Genomic DNA, 17185 nt, shown 5'->3' with positions numbered 1-17185 from the left:
AAAATTTATGCTATTGCAAAGAATACTTGTAGATGGTTGAGGTCAATTTGTTTCTTGTTATCAAGAAACAAATTTATAATTTTCTGTCACCATAAATTTGAGCACACTTGGGTGCTCAGAAGTCTGCTTTAAGAAGGAATAAATTCAGTCTTTGAAATTAAAAGACTGACAGGAATTACCAGTTTAACAGCTAAATCTGCTGTCAATTACACTCTTGTATAGAATTGTCCTGAAAGGTAATATTAATATAATTATAACTGAAGGCAGGCTATACAAGACAACCCAAACTTTAAAAGTTCAGTTCAAGCCACTCAAAAATTTTTGTTGACTTCAGTAGTGACTGATCTAGTCCTGTGTAAGCAGCAACTACATGAGACCTTGCTGTAAGCCTGCCCCAGTTCAAGCCTGTGGCACATTCATTTCCATCCCACCTTTTGTGCATTGACATTCAGGAAATTAAGTATTTTAAATGTCATAAGTGATCTCATTAGGATAAAGGAGTATTCCCATGGGCAGGATGCTTCCCATAAATACACAATGCCACAATCTTGCAGTATATTATTATTATTATTATTATTATTATTATTACTTACTGGATTTTTCCCAGTTTATCTTAAGTTGAAATGTGCCTCTTGATCCTTGATGTTAGGGTTCAACTGAATTGAAAATACTGAGGAATGTGATGTTCCATTAGAGATATGTGGAAAATTAGTAAGTGCAGTATGATTAATAGATGTGAGCCTTTGGTAATTATTATTCCAGAGCAGCAACATTCACAGTGTCTAAAATATGAGCATGCAACATAGATTGGAGGGATACTTTTTTCAGCTAGGAGGACCAGTATTTAAAGAATATGTTTTTAAGAAATAAAATGTATCGCTTTCTGAAAAAATAAAGAGGAAAAAATTATCATTAAAATCTTTCATGAGGTACAAAAATGAAAATGTGTTTTGTTTCTGACAGATGAAAATTTGTCACAATATGACCAATTGAATTCTAAATAAAAATTGAGATATTTCAGCCATTAGCTTTTACTTTACTTGAGGAAGTAGATTTCTTCCATTTTGATGAGAAAGACAAGGAATTTGCTGTTGACCTGAGTTATGTTTTCATAGACATAATTCATGTAAAATCTGAGAGTTCTTACAGCTGTGGTCAGTCTATGTTTTAGCATGGTGACTGAATGGTCTTCTATAACAATCACCAATCATACATTGCTAAGCAACCACTCATTTATGAACAGCCCTTTTTAATTAACACATTAACAATCCAGTACATGCTCTGCAAATTCTGTAACTGCTTGGGAAAATTTCCTTCCATTTTCCACAGGTTTTACGTGACAGTTATTTTCATCTTGTTCAGAAGTCCTGCGTTGCCTCACTGGGAGTGATCTTCAAAGATATCTTAGTATATATAGAGAAAGAGGCTAAGCACAGTTGTTATTGAACTAACGTTCATTATTCCTTCCTGTTGGGCTCCAGTACATGGAATTTTTGAGATAGATAGATAGATAGATAGATAGACAGATGCGTATGGCAATAGTTATTAATTATTTGCAGTAAATACAATCCAAAATTTAAAATATTTAATCTTACACAGAAAAAAATAGTTGATTTAAGCACTATATAGAGTGTTCTTTTAAAGGAATTAGTCCAAGCAATGTACAAATGATATTCCTGGAAACACTGCCTTTTTGCTTTCCCTTGCCTGATAATCCAAATTTTAATTTGACGTAATTATATTCTGCTTCCAGAGATAGTTTCATTTTTTGCACTGTAGAGATGCAAATTATGAGAAAAATTATGTTTTGTCAATAAAATATGCCCCATTTAATGCTGAAAACCAACTGCTACTCAAGTTTTTTACTACCACATCCCTACTCTCACCTCTTCCTGAGGATGTATTCTTGAATCATCTTATTGAGAGCAATGTGTGTTCAAGCTTTTGTTCAACGAAATGTCAGGAGCATATACCCAGAGTCCAGGGGAAGAATCAGGCTGATCTGAGTTTAGATTACCATGAACTGAGTCCTAAAGTATCTTGAAGGGTAGGGTATACATGTTGACACGAAGGCCACCTCTGGAAAAGATATGAATTCTCTTAACTCACAGTAATTATTAGAACAATAATAATGGTCAAAGATCATGGAAAAAAGCAAGCAACAACTTAGGTACAAAGGAAGTTCAGTCCTTAACTTTCCCAATTTCTAACCAAAATGTCTTTATTTCCTACCAGCAGCCGTTGCATCCCCACCCCAAACCTTATCTTTTACTTCTTTCCTGTATTTTTTCTGTTTATTTCTTTTGTCCTTGAAAGTCTTGGTGCTATCTGGGAAATGGAAACACCTCTTAAAGACTGTTTGTCTGCAGAAATCCACATGCAATTCCACATGTGCTAGAAAAGTAACTACATAAAGGATTAGAAGACGATGAAAACCACTTTGATTATTTTCCAAAGTCAACCTAGTCTAGTGCATTTTCAGTGCTTCCAGAAACAGATGGATTGATGTTGCTGACATCTCATCTACATTCACTTAGAACTTGAAGCAGGCAAAAACTGTAGCATTATGAAATTAAACAAACATGAATTAAACCTGAATCCACTTCAAAATAATCACTGTTCTTAGCTCTAATGGGTATGGGTTTTCTTTGAATCCTATTATACCAGAGAGTGTGAAAAGAAGTGAAGTCTCCATTCTGATTGCTTTACTCTGTCACGTCCATTCAACATTTCATTAATTTCAATTACTGCCTTTCTAAATAGTTTATGATGTTCTGGCCATGTTCCTTTGCTTAATCATCAGGTTGCCAATATAACACTGGTTTCTTTTTCCTATGACATAATGAAGAAAATAAGCTATTCAGTTAATCTACCTTGAATTTACAAACTCTTCAGAGCCTTTCATTTCGATTTAGCTGTGTCTAGCAAACATAACAATGGTTTGGGCCACCTTCAGGAGCAAAAGTTAAGAGTGTATGGGAAGCTTGCTGTAATATTGTGTCTCAGTGTCCAGTGTGATCAGGCTGTTGCTATGGACATAGATGAATCTAAATGCATCAGAACTCCAAGGAATTTATTGTGGTACACAGCACATCTATCAACTGAATCACAAGCTTTTAACAGAGTTACTAATCTGTTTCTAACATCTATTTAGGCAAGGCATCTCCATGCCTATAGCAACAGCTGTTCCAAAACTCAGATTCATAACAGTAAGAGAAAATACCTAATTGTACTGAATGGCGAAGGAGTTTTCATATTGTTGTTAAAAACACATACACAAAAAACTCTCATCTCACAGAACTTTAGGAAGCTGCTTTCAATTAATTTTGATCAGCTCTAAGCCTTGCTTTTGTATTTCTGGTTTTCTGTAGGGTATGAACTGTAAATAAATAGAAAGTCAATGGAAACATTAAAGAGTGAAATTAACTTCCTTTGGCAAAACCCAGTTAGTGTTCCCTAATAGAGGTGGAAGCCTAAATGGTAGATGAAAAGTGTGCATTCCTATGGAAATATTGAAGTAGTTTTACCATTTATTTGAGGCAAAAAATAGATTAATGGAAGTGGATGGATATCTTTAAATATCTTTAAATGTAGTAGAATAAAATATTTAAGAGCCAGACTTACTCAGAAGTTTGTTTTCTCTGGCTGAGGAGACTTGTTCTAATTCTAACAAAGCATATCTTTAGGGATTTTAATCGCTGCTGGTGTTTTTTTGGTGTGTTCTGTTCAGAAAAAGAAAAAGGCAGTATTTCAGGGAAATCCACCTCAAGCATTTGTGTCCTTCTGTATTCTTACAGACTCCACAGAGGTGCAGGAGGTTGGCAAAGCATTGAGCAGGGTTGGAGAACAACCACTCTTGAGGTCTGGGAGTTCCCACCGTCTGGGAAACTCAAGAAGAGTACAGTTCAGCCATGTCAAAACCATGGTAACGGGAATTTTTGTCAAATTTCCCACTTCCCCTCATTCACCTATACCTGAATGTGAAGGTTGCTGGGGGGGGGGGGAAAAATGCATTATGAAAAGTCTTAAATAGTGGAGAAATACCTGGCAGATCTGCATCTGGTTGATATGACCTCCAAAGCAGTCCAAATAACACATTTTCTTTCACCTCTTTTTACAACAGCAGAAATTTAAAAAGTGGACTGGGCCCTTACATTTCAGATATGTCCCACACACTTACGGTGTCTGATAAAGTCTATTGCTGTTTATGAAATAATCTCTAATACGTTAAGTCTGCATAGAAATGCAGGAAATTGTAAAATAATTGAACAACCTGTTAAAAATTACTAAAAGTAGAAAGAGTGCAACAACATAAAATTGAAGTATGTAAGCCTGTTAAAAGTAATCAGTGTCTGATTGCATAGGTTTAATAACAGCTATTGTAAAATAAAATTGAGGAAGATAGTAATATCTAAACCTGTTCTTGATACCAAACAAAAACATTGCTCATATAGTATCAGTTATTGCCAAAAAGAGATAGATAGATAGATTAATTTCTAACAACAGGGCTGGAGAACAAGTGAAAAAAAGTATTTCTGACCTTCTACATAATGACATAAAATTTAGTATGCATCATTTCCACCCATAGGAATATGGTGGTAGTCAACTTTAAGGGTTTCTGAGATTACACTGAAGTGGTTAAAAAACCTGTCAGAATAAGAATACATCCTGATGTCTGAACTGAATGGAAATACAACTCAAATTTCTCTCAGGTAATCTGTTTGGGATTATCCTATAGGACTCTGGACATCTGTAATGTGGACATCTACCTCTTAGTTCCTTTCCAGGATTGTGTTATATTCAATGGGAGTAACAGTCAATTTAAGGGTATATTTTTCCTTATGGAAGGTTAAAATAGGCCAAATTGTCAACCTTAAAAAAACCCCATATTTCTCTATAAAATTAACCAAAGCAGCTAAAACCATATTTAAACATCTAGATTGAAATATAAAAAGTGTATTCACTCTTCTGAAAAAACGATGACTTTTTAACCTGACAAAAAATTTAAAAAAACTCTACTGTTCAAACTTTTAAAAGACTGTGAAACACTTTTTGCTGACAACTGCAGAACACTTAGTTTTCAGTCACTGTCAGCAGTTACACTCTCAAATTCACTCCTGAACTTGGATTCTGTTTTAATATATGGTTAGCTGTTTCCCAACTGTAAACTCGTGAGTTTTCTCAAATTCTGAATTCTGTTTGGTTTTTAAAGTGCTAATGAAAGTGCTTCTTCAAATCTGTTTACTGTTCCAGCCATAAAACAGGTGGTTCTTCTCAGTGCAAATTAATTTTTGGAGGCATGAAGGAGGATGGAAGGGTAAGTCATGTCAGTGAAATAAGTGGGTTTGGTGATGTTTAGAGATTTCTGAATTTTTGATTCATTTTGCTAGCTGAAATAAGAGTTAAAGCAGCAAAAGGATTGTTCAAAATTCAAAATTAGAATGTAGCTCCTAAAAAACTCTCTGATGGGAAAAGGTGGAATGAACCCACTAAATTGCTACGATCTCTCATCTGTCTTGGTCAGAGATGTCTGACCACTCATCAGAAGAGGAACAACTCCCATACAAAGTTCAGCTCTACCATTTTAAGCCAGCAAAGTCTCCTTTTCTGTCAAGGACAATAATAAGCTAGAAAGCTAAGGCCAGAATCTAGAATTCTGACAATGCAGCTGAAAGAACAAACTTCACACAAGAGTCTTCCACCACAGAGGATGGACGCTGCTGTGAAAATGCGAATCTATGAAAAGTGTATCCTGACTTTTCTTGGTCTTTGTTTTGGGCAAAGATTAAGGCATTGCAGTTCTTTAAAGGACCAAACAAAAAATATTACCAAACAAATGGACATGCTAGAAATCAAACTGGATGGAGAATTTGGTAGGAATTCTTTTAAAAGATCTGCACAATATGTGTAATCGGAAGTTAAACTGAAACTTTTTTCAATTATGAAACTAGATTTTGCATACCCACAGATACAAAAAACTTCAGAATCTGTCAGTATAAAGGAAAGTAATCATTACAAATAATACATTAAAAATCTTTTAATTAATTATTTTGACATTCAAGGAAGATGATATGATCAAGGGTAACGTGTGCAGCAGGTTGACAAAAGGAAATTGATAAAAGGAGTTATTAAGGCAGAGTATCATAAAAGAAAAATGTCTTTAAAGGTGTTATATTGATGACTTCAAAAGTGCACCACAGCAAGCTGTTACAAGTTTTTTCCAGATTAGATTTCCAATTATGTGAGTCAAGACAACTTAGCTTTACTCCAAATATGCTAGAATCAAATTGAGCTATTAATATATGTATAATATATTCTACGTAACCCAGATATCTATCTAGCCATCAGATTCTTTTCAACATCAAAACTGTACCAATATGTTTTTTGAAGTAATCTTCTCTAAAAACAATTATTTTATATTCTCTTTTAAAAAATACTACATTGTGAAGCAAATACCAAGCAACATAAGCTTATTTTTCATTTTGTCTTGCTTACATGCAAGTTCATGGTCATTCTATGTTCCAGGTACAGAGTGTATTAAAAAAATCAGTGTATAATTGATTATAAATTCATGCAAGTATGAGATTTTTATTTCCATAACTTTCTTTTCTTCTGCTTGCATTTTCATCAAATATGGAAGGAAAAAGGTATTTTTATCTGCCAAAATACTGCTAACAGAAGGTACTTTATACAAAATCTTGTAAAGGCCCAAGATTATTTGTAATAATGAATAACATATTTTGCTTCCAGAATTTATTCTGACCCTTTCCCAATGGATTTGTATTAGGGCACAGCATCAATCATCATCCACTACATTTGGATGACAAGATGTAGATAGAGCTAGAGAAAGTGAACAAGATAATTGCTAAGTACACAATTAGAGAGGCTTCATACAAGATGTGTTAAACAACAAATTACCTTTTTTTTTGTAGTGAAAAATGGAATTAGATGGTGCCATTTCAAATGGAAAGTGAACATACACTGAAAGTACCGCATGTCATTATCTTAATGTGCACATTTTCAGAAAGATGATCTGTGCATACATATGTACCTATGCACAGTAGTATATTCATGTCAGTAGATATTAAATTCTCCACCAACTTTAACCTTTTTTAATAGTTGCAGTAATTTCTAGCTGGAGACCCTATATTTAATAACAGGCTTCTCAAAACTTTCTTGTCTTGACATAGGTATGTTTGAGTACAGGTTTGGCCACTGGCTTTAAAAGGATGAATGGTATCCAGAGTCCCCCCCAAACTTACTCAATATTTAATACCGGTTAGGGTTGCTTCTGACTGTATTTCTGTATTTTAATTCCTCTCTTATTTCTGTCCCTTCAGCAACAAACTGGCCTTGTGGCTGCGGTGGAAAACCAGACCTGAACAACAACAAGAGGCCTGAACATTTCCAAAGAACACAGTCTTGGAAGAAAGAACTACGCATACCAAATGCCAAGTTTATTTCTTGTCAGTCATAAAAAATTATTCTACATGAGTCATTTCAATTTGTCAAAGCATCTCTCAAAGTCCCTGCTACTTCCACTGGCATCATGAATTCATGTTGGCTACACAGCAATGTCAAATCAGCTCTCCACTGCAGATGGTCCAGCAGCACATCACAGGGAAGATGGATGCACACCTTCACTGCTGGAAGGGCAGCTGGATCCTACTCTGCATATTTACATAAATTTCAGAATCTGAAGACAGGCAACCAAAACTAGAGATTTGTACCCACTACTCTATTTAATCTTTGCATTATTAATTTTTTCAAAGTTCATGTCATCTATCTCCTATCAAAAATCTCCTCACTCTGGAAGAGATATTGCAGGGTTCATGTGCCTCGTCCTTATTGTTAGTTCACCAATCAATAGTCATAAATCATAGTTCAACAGGCAGCATTCCTGCACAGCTGTAAGAGGACCACTCATTTATTCAGGGGTGTATAGATGGGAAGAATACTGACTAGGTTATCACAGTCAGAAAAATGGCTTTTATAGCTGCACTGCAAAGCTCTCCTCTGAGCTGACAGCAACTATTTACTGTCAACTCAGAAGTGAAAGAAATAGTCAAGATTAGCACGTGACAGGAAAGGGTCTGTACATTTGGTTTGGAAGGCTCTGTTCTGGGTTTAATGTATCAAAGGATGCCAACATGACACATAATAGAAAAATGAAAATTCTGGATGACAGGAAGCATGATACAGCACTGTAATGTAAGTACATATCAAAGCTTCAAAACCTGTGTTAATCATTTTGATCTCTTAACATATATATACTGAGGAAAGATACCCTTACCCTGTCACCCCACAGGATGGCTTACATATCTTATATGAATTTAATATGTACACTGTATTTTCTCTAAATACATATTTTTAAAACAAAATCAGATTATATCCTGCATATTTCATGCTCTAGGTAACATTGGAAAATATAATTTCTCTAAATTAATAGGAAGAAATAGACAGCCACCTTATACTAAAAAACCAACTCTCAGACTCTACCTGTACTGCAAAATCTTGATACATGAGTGCTATACATGACAATATGATATATACCAAAATATATATAAAAACATTTTACTTTACAATTCAAAAACAATTTTTTTTTACTTTTCCTTGAGATGAATCTGAAATCACGTATTTTTGAATTTTATTTTGCAGATTTTTTTCTTTTTTATTTTGCACATTCTAATATCTGAGAAAATTCTTAAACCAGATTTTTCATTCTGCATACAGCTTCATTGAGCAGGTCTAATAATTTTATTCAGGCTTTATGCTAACATGGGTAACTTACTACTAATAAATCCATTGTATTACTCCTCATTCTGTCAAAAAACTCACTGCAAATAGGTTGCTGTTGGTTGAACTGGAATTTTTATAGAGACATGAATCATCATATAATTTCTGTCAGTAATTATTGGTACATTGATTGTTCACATGCAATCCACAGCAAGCATCTAATAGCCAAATTTTGACTGAAAACAGCAGTGTTTTAAACCAGAGTTTTGACTGATATATTTGTTTCTGTAGTGTAATCCTGGAATTAAAATTGATTTTAGCTTTCAGGTTTCAGGCTCAGAAAATTCTAGTCACATGCAATGTTATTTTTTCACTTTCTTTTAAATTTTTCTAGTAACAAATTAATATTTTTGCATTTGTAGAAATTCCTACTGGTAAGTTTATTCACTGAAATGCCCCTTAGTATACTAAAAATCAAATATTATGATAAAGATTACTAATCATACTAAAATTATGAGAATGCATCTAAAAGAAAATCTATTTAACAATACAAATATACTTGAAAGACTTGGATTATTACTCAGCTGTAGCTGTGATGTATCCAGGACATTCAGATTTAGAAAAGCCAGACACATCAAGCCATGCTTTCTTGGTAATAGTAATAGTTGCATCTTTCACCTCCTTTCAAGCATCAGGGTCAGGCTTCTTTAATGTAGTAACCAAGAGTTTTTATTCTCGGGTGAAATTGTCAACCTGTCAGTTGTACTTTATACAGCTGCAATAGCAACTCAGCATGAAGTTTATTAAGTCTGTTTTCTGTCACTTTGCGAAGCTGTAGATTTATACCTGTCTTTGTATTCAGGCCCATTTAAAAATGAAATACCATTATAAAAAAAACCAGAAAAACCACTCACTTTATTTCTGAAATATGCAATTAATCTATCAACTGACTTGTGGCAAGCATAGAAAAATTCAAAAGCCATTCAACAGTTAAAAGTTAAATAAATGTTTATTTATTTATAATATATGTCTGTCCTTACTGCTCATAACCCTGAGTGGACTTGCTTTCAAAAAATATTTCATGCTTAACATGCTAGGAGGGTGAGGAGAAATGTTTTCCTGATTTATATTCTTTACTATCAGCTTAATTAAAATGGTGATTTTCTTTTCATATAACTATTCCAACAAAAAGGGAGATTAGTTGATGCATATGGTTCCTTGTGGGCAGTGAGGTGTTGGTCTAAAATACATTTCTGTACTTCAGTATAAACTAATTCATTTGCTAATAAAATGTGAAAACAAAACAAAGGGAAATAATAGAGGAAATGCAAAAAGAGGTAATCTAATCAATGAATAGATTGTATATTTTCTTCTCAGATAGACTAAAATAACCCATGACATATTCTGTATAATTTTTTTAAGGTAGGACAACATCTTCTGACATCTGTGATAAATTTTAAGATGAAAATTTTATTTACTAAATAGTCACAGAATCACAGAATGGTAAAGCTGGAAGGGACCACTGGAGGTCATGTAGTCCAACCTCCATGCTCAAGCAGGGTTCCCCAGAGCACATTACTCAGGATTGTGTCCAGAGGGCTTTTGAATATCTCCACAACCTCTCTGGGCAACCTGCTCCAAGATGTGGTCACCTGCACAGTAAAGAAGTACTTCCTCATGATGTTCAGGGGGAACATACTGCGTTTCACTTTCTGCCCATTACCTCTCATTCTATTGCCACCACTGAAAAGAGCCTGGCTGCATCTTCTTCAAATACTTGTAGACATTGATGAGGTCCCCTCTCATTCATGTTCTCTGAGTCTGAATAGGCTCAGCTCCCTCTCTTTCCTAGTAAGAGAGATGCTCCAGTCCCTTAATCATCTTTGTAGCCCTCCACAGGACCCACTCTGGGAGCTCCAAGTCTCTCTTGTAATAAGTCCAGAACTGGACACAGCACTCCAGCTGTGGCCTCGCCAGGGCTGAGCAGAGGGACAGGATCACCTCCCTTGACCTGCTGGCAATGCTCTTCCTGATGCAGCCCAGGATACCACTGGCCTTCCTGGCTACAAGGAAGGGCGCACTGCTGGCTCATGGACAGCTTGCTGTCCACCAGGACCCCCAGACCCTTGGCTGCAGAGCTGCTTTCCAGTAGATCAGATCCCAGCCTGTACTTGTGCATGGGGTTATTCTTCCCCAGGTGCAGGACCTGCATTTGCCTTTGCTGGATTTCAGGCAGTTCTTCTCTGGCCATCTCTCCATCCTGTTGAGGTCCTTCTGAAGGGCTGTACAGCACCCTGGGGTATCAGCTCTGTGTCATCAGCAAATTTACTGAGGAGGCATCTGCCTCTTAATCCAAGTAATTGATGAATAATTTAAAGTATTAACCCTTGGGGTCACTGTTACTTGCAGACCTCCAACTGCACCCCGTGCTACTGATCACACCCTTCTGAGCTCTGCCATTCAGCCAGGTCTCAGTCCACCTCATGTGCATCTCCTGCTTATGCTTTGGACTTGACTGGAGTTCATTGTTCATCCATGCAGGTCTACTGTCTCTTTTGCTCAACTTCTTTCCTGTCAGGATTCACTGTTCTTGAGCCTGGAGAAAGGGATCCTTGAATATTAACCAGCTCACTTGGACACCTCTTCCCTCTCGAGCATGTTCCCATGGGATTCTTTCAAGAAGGTCCGTGCAGAAGCCAAACATAGTTCTCCTGAAGTCCAAGGTTACAGTCTTAATCACTGTCCTGGTCTCTCCCTACATGATTCTGAAATCCAGGAGCTGTGTTCACTGTAGGCAAAGCTCTCCGATCCTTCACATCTCCAACCAGACCTTTCTTGTTGGACCTTCTTATAAGGTCCAACAGCTCACCTTTTTTCATTGAGTCCTCCATCAGCTGCATCAGAAAATGAACATCAATGCTCAATCAGTATTAATCATAACCAAAACCAAGTTCAATCACAATATAAAAAAATGAGTACAGAATCTAGATTAATTTCTTAAAATTTTAAAACCCGTACTCAAATAAAAATGTCAAACTCCACTATGCTTACTTTCAAAACATTCAAACCATAAATGTACAATTATTAACTATGAAATTGTATTTAAGACCTATTTTAGGTTAGTTTAATTTAAGAAAGGAGGAAACCTGCAGACCAACCCATTCACAACAGATATATTATGGTGACATTTTCTGCATTAAATTATTAAAAAAGAAATTTTAAAAATGTTAATTGACTTATTGTACTGCTTTGGTGAAAGGAATTGCCCTCTTTGATCTGCAGCATAATGAGATTTATTTTGAACATCAAAGTAATCTATAAAAACTGAACAGGGAGATGAGCAGCTACATATTTTCATGTCCTCTGAGGAGCAGGGTAGGAATCAGCAATGCAAATGCCATCGGATGAAGGGACAGTCTGAAAGAAAATTAATCCTTGAAGAAAGCAGCTGAACTTTGCATTCTGTCACAGTGCACTGAAAGACCTTGAACCAAGTTTTTTTCTCTTACACTGCTATAAATCTGGTAGAAATCCATTGACTGCCCTGGCCTTCTTCTGAATTCATGTTGGTGAACACTGGGTCAGAATTTAGTCCCTGATACTTGGTTTTTTTCCTGGCTCTATGATAAACAATTTCAACAGCTACACCAGGATCTATAAAACAGACTCTTAATGCCCTTCACATTTCTATACCAAAAGAACTCAATATTGGGAAACAAACTTATGAGAGACTCTTTGAGTCTCACACTGTCCTCAGTCATCCCATGCATCTGTCCACACAACATTGTGATCAGCTCTTCACAAAGGTTTTATATCCAGGTGTCTTTTAAGTGTGAGCCATTTCCATCCAGGCATGGTACTTCAGCAGCAGTGTCATTTCATAAAGTCATGATATTTATTCCATCTACCTGTAAAAGACACTCTAGGAAAGGAATACCTGAAAGAGCAATCTGTTCTTCCAACATTGGAGAGATTTATTTTCTTAAGAAAACAGTTTGTTCTGAATATCAAAATGTGGAGGTTTTAGGTTATATTTCAAATTCATACTGCTATGATATAGTCCTCAGTTTCAAAAAGAATAGCATAATACAGCACTATTTCAACTAACAATTTCTAAAGGCAAAGAAATGTTCTTTCTAAATGTTCTTTCTTTTAGATTCAGATGTTCAAATTATCACTATTTAAGCTAATTCATGTGCCCTTAATTGAATCTTTTTTGCATGGCAAATGGAGGAAAGTGTTATGTAGCACAGCAGATAAGCTTGAAAAATTGCAGATAAGCTCATCACAAGGGCATGATGTTCATATAGAAATATCCTGTGTTTTTTTCCTCTTAAGTATTATTTTCAATGGATCCTCTTGTGATTTCTAAAAAGCATCAAGTATCCAATTCCCACAGATAGATAATGCTGAGTGTGCAGCACTTGTGCAAATCAGGCTATTCATATGGATCCCTAAAAATAAAATGCTGCATGGTGGAAATGCTTGGCGTTGTTTCTTGGGAGGGGGAAGTAATTTGATTTTTTAATCTCTATAAAATACTGTAGCAAAATGTCTTTGTGGTAGAAATAGATCAAAAGCTTATGAAAAAGGTCACTCACAAGAGAAAGCTCACAGAAGTGAGTCCATTTTTAATAATTTCAGTGGGGGGAGAAGATAGATGACATTGCAAATATATCATACTAAAAATCACATCATACTAAAAATCATGTTAAAAAATTCTGTGTTGATATTTTTATGAAAATAATTTTCCAATATCCACACTGATATGACTGTTCTCCAGATTATGCTATAAAGTTTTAGACATCAACATCAAAATTTATTACTTCTGTTCTACTGAAATAAAATATTCAAATTATCTCATTTTTAAAATACTTTTGTTTTAAAGGAAATATCAGTGGTCCTCCCCCCCTTCCTCTCCCCTTCTCTCTCCTCCCATGTCCTCCCCTTTCCTGAAGCTTCTACTATCCCCTCCCCTCTCCTCCTCTCCTTTCCACATTTCCACAGAAAGAGGAAAACTGGCTTCCTCCAAGCTCTGTTTTGAATCACATGAATTTTAAAATCAAACTGAAATAATTTATAGATGCAAACCAGCATAGAAAGTCTGCAAAATTTGAATTTTTACAGCATTTTGAAAAAATATATAAGTGGTTTTTGCTAAAAGGGCACAATATTAGTATGGGTGTTTATCTTCTCATATTTGATTTGTCATTAACTCTTATTAACATGGACACCTAGTCAAAGTTTATTTACTAAGTTGAAAACATCTTGTATAATTAAACATATTAAATTATTTATGTAGTAACAGTGACATTCAGAACTGAGAAAAAATGGAATGGGGCAGCTCACTAGACTAGCTTATCTTAAAAATATATATATAATTCATTTCCCTTCTGGAACACTTTATTTGAATGCAATACTAATGTAGCCCTAATTTATTTATTTGTTTTTTAAGTCAGGGTTAACAACAGCCACTAGTTGTGCTTACCCTGGTGGAAATACTTATGAAGACCCATCTAAAAATGTAACTTAATGAAGAACTTAACACCAGCTCCAACTCAATGCAAGTTTTAACTGGAATTATAGATGGATATGTCAAAATTCATACATGGAACAAATTCCGATTTTCAATATAATTTTAATTATTGTGCATTCATTACTTAATTTAAGGATGATTATAGGTTACCCTAAAAACGAGTACTGTATGCCAGCCAACGGATTTTATGCCAAGAGTTAGTGGTGGTTACCTGTAAATGTTCTTATACTTACAATGACTGTTTTCAGCTGCCATATCTTAACCTCTGGCTCTGTCAATCTACCACCCACATCACCCATTTCATGACGCAACAGTGGGATGCTTAATGCTATGTAGAAGCCACTGTTCTATGTCTTGATAAAATCCCCACTTCTCTGCAGGTCCATAATGATCCTAGTCTAATTATCTTGACTAATATCTAATTAATCTTGACTACTTAATGAGGCTGTTGCCTTTCAGACTGCTGTCTCTTTTGTTCTAACTTCAAAAGACATGTATCAATGAAAAAGTTAGCAGTAGAAAACCAAAGAATAGTTTCTTTATAGCTGATAGTTGACTTACACTGAATATTTGCATTCTGTCATGGCTCTTGCATCTGATTCATACATAGTGCCAGGCAATTCACTCACTTAAAAATTCACCTCCTTGCAAATGTTCCCACCATATTAACCACTAAAGAGAAGAGAAACGAAGTAGGGAAGAAATTAAGGTAATAAAAATTTTTGACAATCTTATGTCTTGAGGAAGACACACAAAAATAAAAGAACTTCTGAAGTCACTGAGATTGTCAAGGGATGTCATAGAGACAGTTACGATCTAACCTGGTGTTATAGTGGATAACCATCATTTGTAAATTCCAAAGGTTCACATATGGATTTTTGATAGCTGCAAAATGAAGAGTTGCTTGCATATATTTTTGAACTAGATCCTGGTAAGCCTTCTGAAGAATTTTCTAGCAACAGTAGTTCTTGTTTTGTTTAAAGTACCCTAACGAATAGCTTCTAAATGAAAGTCTGTTTACATGGCTGCAGGTACTCAGGGATGATAAAAGAAAAATTAGGTTCAGAAGATGAAATATCTTTAGAAACTATAATGGCCTTTATCCTTTCCATAGAGGGACAATGTTGTCTTTGCAAATTAAGTCTTATGTGCTTATATGGAAACCTTCAGTTTGACAAAAAATATTCTGTGACTTTAGGCTTTTTGTCAGGTCTCAAAAAAGGAATCTATATTAAAATTACTCTATAGAAATAATTATTAAGATTTCATGGAAACAAGATATTCCTTATAGGAAAGTGTAATAAAACAGTGCTATGATCAACTTCTGTTATTGTTCACAGGTGAAGGGTTGGGTAATACAAGAGAAAATGTGAGCTACATCTGGGGCTTTTTGGAGTGGAAAGTCTATCGAAGACTGATGAATCATATTTTTAATAGGAATGGCATTTAAAATAGATTCTTAATTTTCAAGTAAGTACTTATGACTAATACTATATTATGTTTATGTTATAAATCTTAGAGCATTTTATTCCAGTTAGCAGGGAAATTCACTTTGGTGAATGTTGCATACAGAAGTTTCTATTGAATTCACATGCTGCAGAATCAGACCACTGGTTTGTATTCTATAGTATTTTAGTATTATTTTTTCATCCATGGGATGGGAAGCTGATGACAATGGGCTTTTAAGTATTATCTTAGAGTCGGAAAGGCAAAACAGAGACACATGCAAACAAAATGCTGAAAGGATTTAAATTAGGGGGAAAAAAGTAGATCTGAATAGACACATAGGGAAATATTCATCTTGTCATTTGAATATTTGAGTATTTTTCTTAGTTAAAATCAGTTTGTATCTAGAACGTGAGAAATTTGAAACTCTGCATGTATTAGCTAATAGCACTTATCACCTTATTCATTTATTAATTTGTTACTCCATTCATGCTCCCATAACATTTCTTCCTAAAATCACCTGGGAAAATTAACGAAGGGATCTCACAGGTCTCTTGGGTCTGGCTGGCACAGAGTTAATTTTATGCACAGCAGCCTGTATGGACCTGTATTTTGGATCTGTGACCGAAAGAGTGACCACACCAGCATTTTGATTATTGCTGAGCAGTGCTCACAGAGCATCAAGGCTTTATCTTTTTCCTACTCTACTCCACCCATTGAATAGAGTAGGGGTGAGCAAGAATTTGTGAAGGGCCACAGCCTTGACAGCTGATGTAAATTGGTCAAAGGGATATTCCCTGGCACGTAACCTTATGCTCAGTAATAAAAGTCAAGCAAAGGGGTTTTAGGGAATTCAGACTTTTCTTCGAGACTGGCTGGTCATTGCTCTGCTTGTGATCAGTGACAGCCTTTGCATCATTTCACTTACATGGCTGGATCTTTTTTCCTCTTTCCTTTGCTAATTAAACTGCCTTTAGCTCAACCCAGGAATTTTTCTCACATTTGCTCTTCCTATTCTCTCCCCCATGTTTCTGTGTGTGGGAGAGAGTTAAGTGAGCAGCTATGCAGTGCTTAGATGCTACCTGAGGTCAACTGTACAGACAGTTTCTGAACACCCTTATAATTTTTTAGAATAGTTTTATCAATTTGCAAAATGAGCATTAAATACTCATTCATAGTCTGAGTTATTATCTATTGAGTCCATGATGAAACTCCAACTGACTTCTGATCAAACAATTCCTGAGGAAGTGGACCTGAAGGACCTAGTCTTGGAGGAAATCTTTCTTTCTTTTTCTCATTAAAGGAATAACTAGAAGGAAGTATCTAGAAGTTAAGTGTTTTCCCTTGGCTACTATACCTGAGAAGACAGATGGCTGTAGAAGACAGTTTGCCTTTTCTCAAAACTAGTATCAGTCTTAAAGACTTAGAGCAGTCTTAAAAGCTAAGTTAAATTGCTATCTAGATCTT

Source organism: Corvus kubaryi, unplaced genomic scaffold (assembly GCF_017639235.1).
Source record: "Corvus kubaryi isolate FWS band 111438036 unplaced genomic scaffold, C.kubaryi_AGA036_p1.0 66, whole genome shotgun sequence".
In the NCBI taxonomy this organism is placed as follows: domain Eukaryota; kingdom Metazoa; phylum Chordata; class Aves; order Passeriformes; family Corvidae; genus Corvus; species Corvus kubaryi.
Note: the sequence above shows the minus strand (reverse complement) of the source record.